Source organism: Semicossyphus pulcher, unplaced genomic scaffold (genome assembly GCF_022749685.1).
Source record: "Semicossyphus pulcher isolate SPU_LCO1_2020_fin unplaced genomic scaffold, fSemPul1.0.p SCAF_21, whole genome shotgun sequence".
In the NCBI taxonomy this organism is placed as follows: domain Eukaryota; kingdom Metazoa; phylum Chordata; class Actinopteri; order Labriformes; family Labridae; genus Semicossyphus; species Semicossyphus pulcher.
Window position 1 is genome coordinate 6,314,196 of NW_027211695.1, and position 16,331 is coordinate 6,330,526.

Below are 16,331 nucleotides of genomic sequence, written 5' to 3' on the forward strand. Positions count from 1 at the left end.
AAATAACTAAAAACTAACTTAATAGCTTCATTATAACAAATCATTAACTCTGATTAACTAATCAGGTATGTTGGTAAGAGGTGGTTCTCAAACTTTTTGGGGCCAGGGACCCCTACAGGGGAGAACATTTTCCAAGGACCCCCACATAATCGTAACACCGATTAAGCATATGCTGACGACCATTGGAACTATTTGTATTGTAAAAGTTATCAACCTAAACACTTCAGACCAGATATACTTTAAAACAGACGGTCATTTTATTCAAACTGCTCGTGGACTCAACTTGACAGAATTCAGTATTTGATCTTAAAAGCTTTCATAAAAAATTACCAGCAGCAAGACAGCCGCAGGAACGCATCATTGCGACCTGAGTGAGTTGAGTGATTCATGACAGATTGACAGTTTCTATTGGTCCAAAGCTAACGTGGGCGGGAGTAATGGACACAATATGCTTGTTTTAAAGGCGCAAATGGTCCTCATCTGTAAATATGCAGTTTTAATGACAAAGCACAATTTTATAATTTATTATAATAATATATTTGCGGACCCCCAGGCTATGTTTCGCAGACCCCCAGGGGTCCAAGGACCCCACTTTGAGAACCACTGTTTTAAAACATTAGCTGTCCTTGTGTGTGAGTGAAAGATATTAGTACAAGGAAAACTGTTAAAGCTTACAAGCCTCCTATTTTAGCACAGACCTGCAACAATAACTGGTTTGTGTCGGGTAGTGCCAACCAGTCATGAGTTAGCACTGACAGAGTTTAACTTGCTACATCTCAAATCGGTGTATCTACTTTTGTCACCAAGACAACAAACACCTCCTTTAATCGCAGAGACTTCACCTGTGATATTGGTGTCTGTCAAAATAGAATCACTGATATTAAGTCAGTCATTGCAGGTAATTAGTTTCAGAGAAGCAATATATCTCAGCGTCGTGTAACGGTGCTTCCAGGGGCAACCTGTCAATCACTTTTAGCAGCTAATTACTCATTCATTAGAAACAAATGAAAATGATAGATTAAAGAAGAGGCTAAATGTTAGCACTTAATCAATCATTAAGACGTGTCATTCAGGAGGAAAGTATTTCCAGTATACTGTACAAAGGTAAGCCACGTGAGGCACTTCCTTTTTACTACTTGTTACATCAATTTATGCTCACAGTCAATCATTGGCATTGAGGTAATGCTGCTCGGCTGGGGTTAAAGTTCAGCCTGACTTAGCAAACAAGCCGTGAGAATATGAGTGTGTTTAAACTTCCTGGTATTTGGTCAATAACTATAGCCAGAAACAAAACAGCAAGCGCTTCATTTCCTTTTTTAGTGTAACACAACGGTGTCCATTGAAATCCTGTATTTCCCTCTCAGCTACTTTATTTCCATTTTCAGCGCAGCCAGCCTGGAGACCAGTTCATTAAACACTTTCAAATAAGAGAGGCAGCTCTCAGGGCAATCTATTTGATCAACTACTGACAAGACAGGCGGAGGAAAACAAGAGACAAGTGTGTAGACACCCGGGCCTGAGCCGGAGCCGGAGCGAGCCCTGGGAGTCGAGAGCAAGCTACAATAACAACAACAACAACAGAAGGAGAAAGACGGCATCACAGGAGGCTTGGTTACAAAACATGTGTCCTGTTAGAGGATACTAACTGTCAAAAACAACCTACCTCTGAGCTGTTTGCTTCTCACCCATCAGCACATCTTCAGGCCTGTAGATGGATTTGATCAGGTTTAACTGCCGGCACTTTTGAGTCTGACAAATGCACTTTTACCATCTCTTTCCCCCTCTCTCTCTCTCTCTCTCTCTCTCACGCACACACACACTCCCTGCCTCCCTCTAATGGTTCCCATCCCCTTTTACCTAGAGTCATAAAGTATGCAAATGACCTCTGCTGAGCCTGTCGCAGCAACTGTAGCCACAGTAATACCGCAGCCAGGAGAAGCACACAGGTGGTGTACATTACACAGCATGTTCCCTTAAGCTTGGCCCCGTAGCAGGACGCATATGTCTGCTTCTTGTAGTCCTGTCAGAGTCACCTGAGGAGGCGAGGAGGGTGAAGAAGAGCACTGCCCTACATTCGGCTGGCCTTGTTTTTGCATTCACGGGCCGTGCGAGTTTTTGTCTCGTGGGGTGTTTTCGCAGGAAACTTTGAAATGTAGTCGCCTGTTGAATTAGCGCAAATTATTCATTAGCTAATTAGGCTTAAAAGTCTTTCTTTTTTCATTAGTGGGGCGTCAATTAGAGAGGTGAGAGACCAGATGTGTTCAAGGGATGTGTATTTATTTACTGTGGGAGCCGAGCTGCCTGAATGTGCCACATGGGGGTGGGGGTGGGGGGCAGCTAAGTGTGGTGACTGTGGGGTTTTATGGCGACCATATAATTTGGTAACAAGGGGGCTAAGAGTTTATTATGCGAGGTGATAAAGAATAATACCAAAGGTGCACTGGGAGGATATAATTATGGAGATGAGGTGGGTGTTTAGACGGGAAATAAACAAGGAAAGCTCAGACAGGGAGATGTTTCTGTGTCTATTAGGATGTACGTATGTCAATAAATACTGTACTATTTCTTCTGTGGACCAAATCTGAAGAAGGGCTGTTACATAAAGTTCTGAAACGTATTATTTCTCCTGTAAAAATAAACTTTTTGTTCACATTTGTGTGAAGAAAACCCAATTTTTTGTTTCAATTTTGATCTACGAAAACGAGATTCCGTCCAATAACAAAGCACTGTGCCAATAAAGACCTCTAAAAGCAGACTTATATATGTGAATTTGTACCATGATTACTAACCCTAACGACAGTGGAAAACTTCAATCACAGAGGGGCCACTGCTATTGTTCACGAAGTGTAAGTCCAACGTCTCAATTCGTTTCACGCGCTCATGGAACTCCGGCGAAACCTCGACTGCCCAAAAGTAATTGCTTCGACTAATGAAGTGCTGCTGCTCAAAGCCGCCAGCGCGGTGGAGTCCACCTGCTGTTCCCAGGTCAGTAAGCCTTGTATTAGTCTAGCAGTGGTAATGAAAAACACGGTGCACATTTGCAAAAGAAGCACCTTGTAATTTGTTTCTTGTAAACCTTTAGGAATGAATGATAATGAGAACGCAACCTGAATCTGACCAGAGGAATAAAGCAACAAACCGAGGGGCTGGATGAGCATAGATTGAGTCAATTGAAATAGTGGGAAAAGGGAGTTGACACCTGGCAAACAAACCTATATTAGCTGCTTAAATTCCAAAACCTAAACGTGAAGTTGGACCCCTCCTTTGGAGATTTACCAACCGCAACTGTGAAGGCTTTGTCCACTGGTTCATTCAGCTAAAAGAGCATCTGCTTGCACACACACATTCACACACACTGTTGGCAAAGTCTCGTTACATTTATAGCAATTTGGGGTTCCGAGTCTTGCCCAAGGACACTTCGACATGTAGACTGTAGCAGTCAGGGATCAATCCGCCAACCTCCTGATTGGGAGACGACCAACTCTACCGCTGAGCCACCGCTGCCCCTGCAGTTCTTCTACATCAAACTTGTCTAACCGTGTCTTCATTATCCTCATTGGTACACAGAGGCACAGTCATGCTGGAACAGCCAAAGGCCTTGGCGACATGGGCTTAAATGTCTTTGTATCCTGAACATCCAACGGAACAAAGGCCTAGGCCAAACAACTCCAGACCATTATGACTCCACCAGCATCTTAACAGCAGGCGTTGTGCATTCCAGCAGGTAGAGTTCTCCTGACATTTGTGAAACCCAGATCTGTCCAACAAACTCCCACATACTGAAGCATGACTCATCCCTAATAGGAACACGTTTCCGCTTGCATACAGCTCCTCGGCCATGGAAACCCATATTTGTAAGCTCCGTTCGCACTGTTTTTAGGCTAATGCTGGAACTCTGCAGTTTTTAGATGCAACAGGTTATAGGAGATTTTTACTTACTTGGAGGTTCAATGCTCAATGGCCCACCTGGTTTCAGTGACAGTGCCACATTCGAAGTCACTGAGCTTTGAACAATTTTGAACCTCAGTCCTATCATGCTATTATGATAAGCTAATGCCATTATGGTAGGAAAAAAATACAATATCGATCTGTGCCTTTGGAGGGCGCTATCCGCTTCTCCAATGGGCCCTGGAAAACCTCCGCCAGACTACGTAAAACGCGTCATCTGCTTGCTAAACGACACTTCCTCAATCTACGACGCCCGCCTCTGATGTCATGTCTCGTTCAAAATCGTCAGGTTTGAAATGTAGACTGCAGACCTGAAGAATTTTTAGACGATCCACCCGTATATTCTTGTCGTATTTCAGATTCTGTACCCCTCTGAGCCATTGCCTGCAGCAATCAAGTCCTTGACTGGAAAACGTATTTCACTCCAGCATCTCTCGCTGGGCCGTTCCTTTCAGAGGGAGGTGCGCAATGCATGCTTGGTGTTGTAGGAATGTAAAATGGGCGAAACCATGAGCTGTTTGTACAACTTTCTCCACAGCTATGGCGCTAATTTCAAATATTATCGCTTCTATTGATTACAGAGAACACCAGCTTTGACTGACTTTTTCCAGGGGCGAACTGCTCCTTTAATTAACCTGTAAGTAATTTGTGCAACACATGACGTTAATAATTATTAAAGGTGTCCACTGGGTTTTGGTCATATAGTTAAGTACAGTAATAGTAATATAATTACAGCAAATGATCAGTGTAGTAAAAGTGAATTTAGCTGTCTCAAAATAAGAGCTGAACTCAACATCCGTACATTATTTACTGTCTTTGGGATGTCTGTATAGAACAATGGACTATGATTTCTTATTCTAATAAGGAATGAAGAAAACTGAAATTATTTATAAGCTGAAACTGTGCTGCAAGAGCATACCTAATGCAGAATTGAATTGAGCGATTCTTTCTCAGTTTTTCTCAAGTGGGAAGTAAAACAAAAGAAGTGGAAAAGTTGTCTCAAACCAGCCAATTCAACACGGCATTAAACTTACTTTAATGTCTCAAAGCTCGAGGAACACCGAGTGATGCTCCAACTATTACCTTCATCACTATCACAACATTCAAATCCTAAAGGAGCGCTATGTGTTGAAATATTTATTTCCACACAAACTAGGGTAATGAGTTACAAGATTCTCTGCAATCCCTGCTCAGGAGAACTCAGGTACAGTAAAGTTCACTGGCTTATTTATGTGCATCAAAGTTCAAGCAGGTACTATAGACCCTTTTGTGTTGCATTTCAATCAATTAGAAAAACTACAATGAGAGAAAAGATTGCACAGTAACACCCTAGGAAGGATAGTCAATATCCTGAGTTGCCCACTGACAGAAATACAGGTTGAACACCACTGAGACAACCCTGAAGGGTGAGCTAGCTACCTAGCCGGTGTCCTTCTGCTTTTAGTTTATACAATTTCTCCCTCCCTGTTGATGAGGTGAGGAGTAAACACACAGGTACTTGTTAGCTATGTTCATCGGAGTAGACTGCCGATGGACACCGGGCAGGGATAAACATCACACTTCCCTATAGGGTCACAGCTGGCATCGCGGGTCTCCATTCTGTCTTATGTCTTACTCCGAGCAGGTGGAGAGTTGTCCCGGGGAAAAGAAACCCAGAAAAGTTGAGAAAAACAAATAACAGCCTTCCTCGACAGATGCTGCTGCCTCTTCCTGACTGCTGGCCATGGGTACAATTGTGTTTGTTTTGACTTCAGCCAGCACAGCCCACACAGACTGTGCAGAGGCAGAACAACACTTTTTTTTTTTCTACTGGTGTTGTCTATTTTGACATCACCAGTGCAAGGACTGCAAGGAGAGCATGCTGTGAGAAAAACAACACCTTGAAATTTGGACTCACAAGGCTATTAGATTCAAGCAGAAGGACTGTTCAATCCCTTCCATGCCACTTCTAGAGGATTTCAAAGATTATTTTTTACCATGAGACAAGAATAATAAACACCAAATGTTGAAAAATTCACAGTTGATTTGGCCACTACAAGAGAAAGCCATGTTCAAGTTACATTGAACAGCAAATAAGGTGTACAATGATGGAACACGAGGGACACTTAAAAGGGTTGTATATTAAAGGTGGGGTATTATGCTAATTTCAAGCTTCATATTTCACTCTGTGATACCTGTGGAGCAGCTCAGCATAATTTACAGTTAAAAAAACTCCTCATTTTTCTCACACTGGTGCTCTGTGCAGGCCCTCATACAGCCTCTGACAGAAACAACTCAGTCAAACCCTACTAGCCCGCTTTCTTCTGATTGGCCGACTCTCTGAAGCCTGCTGAGGCTGCACATTGTGACGTCACAAATTGTAGAAAAAACTGTGTGAAACCTGGCGTTCACAGCAGCCTGCAGACTGAGCTGAGAAGCCTGGGGATTACTCCAACATACTTTTACCGACAGATTTGAAACTTCACCAACATTTAGTCAGGACAGCCAGCATTGTAACATTATATCTTATAATGTAATAGACAGCATAGTACCCACTCTTTAAGTAACTAAATATTAGCAACTGCCGGTTTGATGCCACTGTGTTCAGTTTCTTTCAGTTTTATGCCTTGTTACTGAATAAAATGATGGCTGAAAGTGAGAGAATCATGTTTGACTTAAATTAATGCAATACAGAACAAACACATTATGCTGGCAGAAATCATTTAGAGAAAGGCAGGTTTAGATGGAAGCCAACAGTAACTGACATAAGCACAATGTCTTTCACAGCTTCAGTTGGATGCTATAAGCAGTCACAGTTGTTAGTCTGTGTAGATTTGTAGTTATATTTCTTAGGAGGTGTGCATCAGAGCACAACGTAAGGGAGGAGGACTTTAAAGAATATCCCCATCGTCTGTGAAAGGTTAACATGACACATCCATGTTAATGCAAAATAATACAGTAGGTCCTCACTGTAAAATGTTTGCTTCATCGTATGCATCATAGGCATCAATGGCATACCCTCTTTTGGCAATGTAGTGGGAAGCCAGAGAGGGATCTAATCCTTGTCACTGCACTAATGGCCACTGATGGTTGGCCTGGCCACCTACACAGACAAAGACAGGATTTACAAGTCTATCAATAACTTTAGCGACATTACCCAAGCCAGCAAAAGCCACTTGCTATCAGTTGTAGATCATCATCTAGTGACTTTATGAGCCCATTGTGTCTCACACCGTCCCTGGTCCAACAATGGGTGTTCGCAGTGACAGAGCATGCAGTGTTTGGGAAACCGGCCCTACCAAATCCAAGAGGTAAAGAACACGTTTTTCTCTCCTCTGTGCAGGTGGACAGCCTGTGATAAATGGGCTAACGGTCCACAGCCAGGTGTGGCACCGGCTGCCATTTTGGCCCACAGAACCACAGAGACAACAGTGCCAAGCCAGCTGTCTGCCAGCATATTGATGTGGCCAAAGTCAGCAACGGTTATCATCTGCAGTAGTTGCTGCTGCTCCATCAGCCTGGCTAGCTGGAGCACTCAAGAATATTGGTGAATATCCCCCGACTGAGAGGAAGTCTTTTGGGATCCTGTGTGCTCCTCTGACAAAATTTACGAACGTCATCGGTAGCTGCGTACGTTTTACAAAGATCAAGCAAATTCCAGTTTCCTTTCATTGCCGAAAGTTGCAACAAAAACCTCGGCACGCTACAATCTGATCCCTTTGGTGAAATATGTATGTGTTTTATGTTTTTCAAAGATAGCTGATTTACAAATCATCGGGGATGCACGTGCAACCATAGGGTAACTCACTCAGACCCATGTTTTGAAGAACGCTTTCTAAAAAAGGGAGTATGTGTGCTATCATCTATCATATTGTTCCGAGCTTTTAACTCGAAGAAACATTTCCCAAATGGAACACACTTTCAAAGCAGAGAAGAAACAGTCCAACATTTGCGAGACAGATAAAAGCAGCACTAATGAGAACTTGTGCTTTTTATCTGGATCCCTGATGGAAATACAAGCCATGCTTCACTGTTGAATTGTGTGCCTGTGTTATCTGTGAATACCTAATTTTCCATCTCAAAAGCACTGTAACTCAACAAGTCGACTACAATAAATATGACAAGATGACTGTCTTTTAAATCCACTTGACGAGCAGTCAAGACGACCAGGATTCAAAGAATGAGTGAGAACATTTGACAGTGCGCATCAAGCTCTCCTGTCTCTGAATCACCATTTACAGTGTATTAATGGGCCTATTTGTGCAACTTTCTCTGTCCCAGGCTCAGTTTTTCAAACGCTCATCATATAAAGCGTCCTTTAATAAGCCCAAGCAGGTGAGATCTCAGGCCTGTAAGAGCGGCCCCACACACAAATTCTCTTTCCATTTATGGGCCCAGCTTGACCGTTCCACAAGTCATTATCTGGAAGAGTCGCACAGATTCTGGCATCATCCAAACTGATGGATGGCCAGGGGAAATCGTCTACTGTGAATAAGTTTAAGACTCAATCTGTTGGAAGTAGCTGCCGAGTAGTCTGAGTGGTCCATTTTATTTTTGTCAATAGGCACGGCGAAAAAAAGGAGTGAGTAAATAGGTGAAAATGTGAAATCAGTGGCCTGAGTCCTGAATGTGCCCCAGCGTGATCAACTATAGTGACTCTGCACTGGCAAAGTGGACACTTTCAGGGCTGTTAGCAGATTGTTCTTGGCATCCATCCAGTTCATTTAGTTTCAGTTAAAAAGGAGGAAAACTAAATTAAAACTAATACTGGAATAAAAGAAAGCACAAGTTGTTCTAATGTTAAAGTAATAATCTGGAAGATTTTCATGTAAATAAATGTCTGTAAAGTCTATCTAATGCCGAATGAGGTAACACAATGGTGATTGAGCCTATGGCCCACTGATGAAAGCCTTTGCATTTGCAAACTTAAAGACTGGGTGTCTCGCGCGACATTCGCGGAAAAAATCACAAGCGGCGCCCAGTTCGTGACACATTTTCCATCAGTCAGCAGTGGTTGGTCTGCCAGAGAAGGTAGGCGGAGCTAACGCGGCAAACACACTTAGGTGTAAACAGTGTTGCCAGATGTACGATAACTACATCAAAGAAACCCACAATAACAGTTCAACGATGCATCTGTCACTCATTGCATCTCTGCGTGAGCACCGCTTGCAAGCAGCTTCTCCAAATGTGCGAGGATTTATGCAGAGATGTGTGTCGCTATCTGAAAAACAGCACCAAGCGTGTGGCACAGCTAAAAGAGTTTCCAGAGTTCTGTCATGTTGAGCCACCACAGACCCGCTGGCTCTCTCTGCAAGTTGTCAAGCAAATGTGCACACAGTGGGACACTTTTCTTCACCAACCAGTGTAGATATGGTGCTTTTATTTTGAAGGGTAATAACGGAAGGAATGTTTGTGTCATGGGCTGCAATTGACTCCGTTGTGTGAAGCATACAGTTGCCGTCTTGTGCAAAGGACGTGACCTCCATGTTGTTACATTAATATGGTCCGTAGGGCATAGTTTTGCAATTCAGTGTGGTATTTTGACCCTTTGTTTTTTGTTCATATGTACCAACCGTGGACGTCACACATGAAACACTGTCTGGATATATGGGAAGTGTGCTCCTGCAATTACAATTATCGCCATAGGTGTCGCCAAAGAGAATGAAACACAAAGGTAGAGTGGCATATCACAGTAAAAGTCAATGTTTGGTGGTGAGGTACCACACATTACCTTATGTCATATTGATTTACAAAGGAAACAAATCTATTGATTAACAGATTCCTTTAAATTCTAGTCAAAGCCCGGCAGCTGCGTTCTGAACCAGCTGAATCAGCGGGGGATGAAATCAGATCAGAACACAAAGGTCCCCTCAAGATTTTTGAAGGTCTTGATGAAAAAAAGATGAAGCAACCCTGTGGTGTTTCTAAATTTCATCCAGAATGAAAAACGAAATCCAAGTTCCTGGCAGCTAATTTGCTCATCCTTGCAGGGTGATGAGAATTTGAGGGAGAACTGAGAACCCAACTAGTGCTGCATAAGATTTAAAAAGCTTCCAACGTTAACAAGCCGGTATATCAAGGTACCATCTACAGTGAGAGAAATAAGTCAAGTATTTGATCCCCAATCAACCAGCAAGAATTCTGGCTTAAGAAAGCACTCCTAACCTCAACTTGTTACCTGTATAAAAGACACCTGTCCACAGAATCAATCAATCAATCAATCAGATTCTAACCCCTCCACCATGGGCAAGACCAAAGAGCTGTCCATGGACGTCAGGGACAGGATTGTAGACCTGCACAAGGCTGGGATGGGCTCCAAGACCACCAGCAAGCAGCTTGGTGAGAAGGAGACAACTGTTGGTGCCATTATTCGAAAATGGAAGAAACGCAAAATAACAATCAATCGCCCTCGGTGTGGGGCTCCACGCAAGGTCATGCCTCGTGGGGGGGCATGAGAAAGGTGAGGGATCAGCCCAGAACTACACAGGAGGAGCTTGTTAATGATCTCAAGGCAGCTGGGACCATTGGTAACACACTACGCCCCAATGGATTGAAATCCCTGCAGCGCCTGCAAGGTCCCCCTGCTCAAGAAGGCACAAGTACAGGCCCGTCTGAAGTTTGCCAAAGAACACCTGAATGATTCTTTGGCATCAACTCGACTCGTTTGGAGGAAGAGAAATGCTGACTATGACCCCACGATGTACACGATTTCAACAGCTCTATTGAACCACTCCATTTCTAAAATGTGCTAAATCAATTGCTCTTGTGTGGCCAGTTTAAGGTTAGGCCCAAACAATATTGACCCAAGTGCCAATTTCCAATCAGGACCCATGCATTCTTTCCCAATGGCTATGCCATCAGGAGCAATTTCAAGTTCAGTGTCTTGCCCAAGGACACATCGACATGTGACTGTAGCAGTCAGGGATCGAACCCCCAACTTTCCGATTGAGAGACGACAGACTCTGCCACTGAGCCGCAGCCACCCCGAGCACTGAAAGCAAGTAAAAAGCAGCAGTGAAGAGTAAAGAACATACTGTACGACTTTAGCGCCAGGAATATAGTGAACATAAAGCTCTAAATCTTTTAATTTTGAAGAGAGCACTTTAATAAGACTACTCATAAGTGATGTGTTAAGGACAAGAGCTACACTCATTATCAACACCTTTAACGCACCCCACAGAGGTGATTCAACACCTCCCTGACACAGTGTTATATTCATTATAAGCCTCACAAAAGGTAGCATTTCTTGCACGGCTGTGGTCCTGGGTTGCGTTATTTTGTGCTGAATGTTCCGGTTATGTCAACCTCAGTGACAGGGCCAACAATGTGAAAGTGCTGGCAAATGATTTCTTCACAAGGCGAAATAAAAATAACAGCTGATTGCATATTGATTACCGCCAGCTGAAACAATTAGGGGAAGGCATCTCGTCCCTGCAGCGGCTTGGAACTCATTGTGACTTGTGGAGATAACAGAACTCCTTTAGGGGCGTTTTCTTAACATCTTTGAAAATCAGAAAGGATGATGAGGTCACTGAAAGGCCCTTATTAAAAGTATGAATGGTGTAAGGCACGCATTGGAGCATGTCTGAACAGAGGAAACTGTCCAAAGTTTCCTATATCGCATCGGCACACAAAGGCGGTCGTGGTCCGGAGAAGTAATTATTTACACTGAATGGACATGTTATCTATAGCTTTGACAAAGAATAGCCAGAGTGATGCCTATACCTGATGTCTCACAGAGATGTTCTGTTCAAATAAACCTCACCTGGCTGATAAAAAACTGGCTTCGGCTGCCACAGTAGGTCTATGAAATAGCTAATATGAGACAAAAACACTAATAATGCAAAAATAAAGGGGGCACACTGAGGAATGGAAACATAATGGTAATTTACGCCTCTATCGGGTAGGGACACATCACAAATCGACTCGTTAGCTTCCATCTTTTTTCTTCTTTTCAAGTTTATTTTCATCTATTGTGCGACTCCTTTGGTTCAATATCTAATTATGCTCCCAAAACTGATAAAAATAGCAGTCCTGCGCTTGGGAGATGGGACGCCGTGTTGAGGGGAGAAAAAAAGGATCCTCTGATCAATGACACTTTGAGGAAAATACATTTAGGGTTCTCATTCGGCGTAAAAAGAGCTCACAACAATGGCTGCTTCGTAAGAGGCTATTCTGATGATAATTAATCTGAGGGAGAATTTCTAAGGGTCTTATTTTGTACACTGTTACAATATTTATCATACTGTAAAGCCTTCAAAGTGAATGAGTGTTTTAATTTGGTGAGTAGTGTGCTTCGCCCGCTGTTTATGGTGCCACATCAAGGGAAATGGCCGCGTGCTAACAGAAGGCCATGTTCCCACAGTAACACTCCACCAACTGAGACACAAATGGACAAGTATTAATGTCAATTAGTGCAACAGTCAAATAAGCTGTTAATCTGCTTCTTTATGCTTTAAGGAAGTGAGGCAGAGATGAAATGGTGCCCTTTATAAGTAAATAATTCAGACTTCATTTCAATGCCTTCACAGAAAATTTAGGTTTAAAAGATGTGGTCATGGGAAAATGAAAAGTACGTTTGTTTACATCCACAGCCGTAAAAACCGAGCCTATGAAAGAGGTTGTTTAACTTTAACGAATTTTGTCGTACAAAAAGAAAAGACAAAAAAGATACAGTTTAGAATTTACTCAAAATATTGTAAAAACATTGTAGAGATTTGAGGCAACTTGAAAAAGATTTTGTCAGAGTCATATCGTATCTTACTCACTAAATTTATTGGTGTCTGTAAGCGTCTGCTTATTTGTGAGAAAAATTATAATCTTGCTAGAACTAGATGGATAATGCATGCGAACAAACAAAGCTTTCTCTAAATGAATATTATTAATTTATCATTGCACACCCAAGACATTAAAGAAGGCCCAAAGATAAAGTAAAAGCAGTTTAATAATCGACGAAAATAAAATAAATGTATCCCACAGAACTTACAAAAAAAATATGTAGTTTCATTTAACCAATTTTCAATTATAGCAAAGAGCAAACGGAGGAAGCAGCTCAGGAAGGTTGATTTGTCTGGAAGCCGTTTGAGGTTTAACGTTGTTGCAGATAACATTATTGAGATTCTATTGAGTGAAAATTCGGTGACCAACATGAACATTTTTTTTTCTATCCAAAACAACTTAAAGGAGCAGTTCTCCTCTGGAAAAAGCCACCCTCAGTCAAAGCTGGTGTTCTCTGTCATCAATACAAGCAATAATATTTGAAAGTGGCGCCATAGCTGTGGAGAAAGTTGTACAAACAGCTCGTGGTTTAGCCCATTCTACATTCCTACAACACCCAGAGTGCATTGCGCCCCTCCCTCTGACAGGAACGGTCCAGCGAGAGACGCTGGAGTGAAATACTACCGTTTTTCCCTGCAGGCAACGGCTCAGAGCAGTACCGAATCCGAAATACAACGAGAATATACCGGTGGATCGTCTAAAAAATCTTCAGGTCTGCAGTCTACATTTCAAACCTGACAATTTTGAACGAGACGTGACATTGGAGGCGGGCGTCCTAGATTGAGGAAGTGTAGTTTAGCGAGCTCCCTGGCCTCCGCCAGATGACGCGTTTTACGTAGTCTGGCGGAGTTTTTCCAGGGCCCATTGGAGAAGTTTATAGCGTCCTCCAAAGGCACAGATCAATACTGCATTTTTTTCCACCATGATGGCATTAGCTCCCCATGATAGCATGATAGGACTGAGGTTGAAAATCGGCAAACTGGCCCTTTAATTTCAATGTGTGCGATGGAATGAAGGTACGTGGAAGGCACTGAAACACAACCAATGGTGTTGAATACATTTTTTGTTCAAAGCAAAGCAATATAAAATGTTCTTTTTGCAAGTTATATCATCCTCATGTTGTGGTAGGGTTCCTAGAGATTTGTTGTTCATAAATAAATCTGTGTGTGAGATAACAATCTTCACTATACCCCTCAAAAAATCCCACGCAAAATGCTCAAAACAGACAAAATATCCCAGTCATATGATTGTCCGCCAAGTCGAGACGATCCATTCGTCACGTACAAAACAAAAAACAGAATTTAAATGACAGCTTAAACTTTTAGCATCCACTTTCCATACCATACAAACAACCTGTACGGTTTGGGAACTGAAAATTATTGAAGTCTTATGTAGCAATTACCTGTCAACTTGCAGCAATTCTTTAAGCAGTGCTGATGTTTGGGTGGGTAGAAAAGGCTCTTATCTATCCCAAACATGTGATTTCAGGTGTGAATAGACATGGATTTTTTCAATACAGGAGTCCTATGTGTGACTGCCAAAATCTGCTGTCTTACTGGGATATGTAAACCAACACTTATTCAGATGCTGTGCAAAAAAAAAAAAAAAAACAGGAAATAAGAAATAAGAAGCAGTGCAAGAGAGCAGGACTGCAAATAAGCTGTTAACTCATCACAAAATTGCCACACATCCGCTGCGCTCCCCAACCTGCTCTTTACACAACGTGGCCGGGCTAACACAAACACAGATGTTACAAATTGATCTCAGTGTGATGTTACAGCCTTGAGCTCGAGCGGAGAATACAGGAAATTGACTTGTATCCTTTCATGCTGTATTTGAGAACAAGAGGCTGCTCTTATTCACCTCGCCGCATGAGGGAAAAAGAGTCGATACAAGGTGGATAAACTGGCTGCAGGACGTCTGCACACGCGGTAGCAGACCGCTAATAAAGACCAGCGCCGGAGGACACTGGCTGGAGCTGCATCTGCATGCAAGGCGTTTTTCCCCTCACTTTACAGTACCGTACTTTCCTCACAGCGTGCTAGTGACTTTAAATGTAAAGATAAGTCATCCCCTGTCTTGTAAATATATGGCATATCTGCAATGCAGCACGGCTCTATACTGCACCAGCAAGAGAGGAGATAAAGCATTGCAACATCGAGAGGAGGGATGTTTTTTTTCCAATGCACTTAGGAAAAAACTACTTTCTATTCACACTGTAAGAGCTTCATGAGATCACATTAAAACACTAGTTTTTATAGCCTAATGCTGAGCCATAAAATAATGTTTGTCCGGTTGGTAAACTGTCACAAAAGTATAAAGCAAAGGGGTCAACACCGTATATTTTTACCTTCCATTAGACACTCCGACAAGGCTTCTCTCTTGACATATTTTTATCTCGACTTTCAAACTGTAAGGCGGCGGGTGACAATGGATTTCTAAAAGGTTTGACCTTGGGTGCACACCTCCGAGTGCAGACGGCTAAGGCTGATCCAAATTGCTCTCTGTTCAAAGTCTGATTGGCATTTCAAAAAACAGTCCATCGATTTGCCCAGGTTATTTCCTGCACTGTGACACACTCCCCAGGCTGTTATCCCAGCAGGAAGCCGACCCGAGGCTCAGTGTAAGAGCAGGCGGTGTGAGCTGGCTAAAACCACCGTGTTACAAGCTGTGGTTGAACTGAAAGAGAAGTGGACAGATGCTATGAGATGGATTCAAACACACAGGCTGAACTGCAGCTCTTTATATTCGAAAATCAAAAGGGTTTAACCAGAACGACCAGAGTTGCATAACGCCCATAGATGCACAGTAGAGAGCTGAAAGTGTTGTGTATCTTTGGGAATCCCAGACTGTAAATATATATCTGCTCTGGCAGTATGGCCTTGGTATACACATGGGTTTCAACAGTGAGTAATGATGCTGTCCAGTCGCCCACAGGATATGGACAATACTTTATCTATGAAGTCTGGAATCTGTCTTTTGTATGCTCAGTTTTTGGCCAAAGAAAACAAATAAATGAAAAAAACAGCCGAGCAATATGATCATTTTTGAGTACTGGCTGGCCTACAAAATGGATGTAACATGGTATTAAAGTCGAGGTAAAATGAAAAATATCATTTTAATCTTTTTAGATCACATCCCCGGTAATATTGTGCAGCTATTTGACAATATAGGCCAAAAAAAATACAGAAAATCCATTTCTTCTTATTCTTATATCAAAATCCGATCATTTTTACTTCCTGTAAAACTAAATTTCACGCGTGCTTACGTAAGCTAGTACCAAACAATTTCAACCAATCAATCTGCAACTTTTAGCCGCAGAGCAACAAGAACGCTCGGTCAGTTAGCTAGCTACTGCGCTGTGGAGAACGTCTGTCTAAGCCCACTTCTCAACGATCAAATCAAATCCCTCTAATGATATGAAATCCCTCTGATGAACTTTTTGTCCAGTTCAGATTTTTAGTCTGCACATCTGTCTCATGGTTTTGATTAAAACGAACTGGGCTTCAACTTGCATGAGATTTGGCCAGGAGATTTCACATGACGAAGAACAAAACCACCCGAGACTAAGAGTCATGGGGAAAGGCATAATGTATAACTACATGACGCACACACGATAAAAGGAG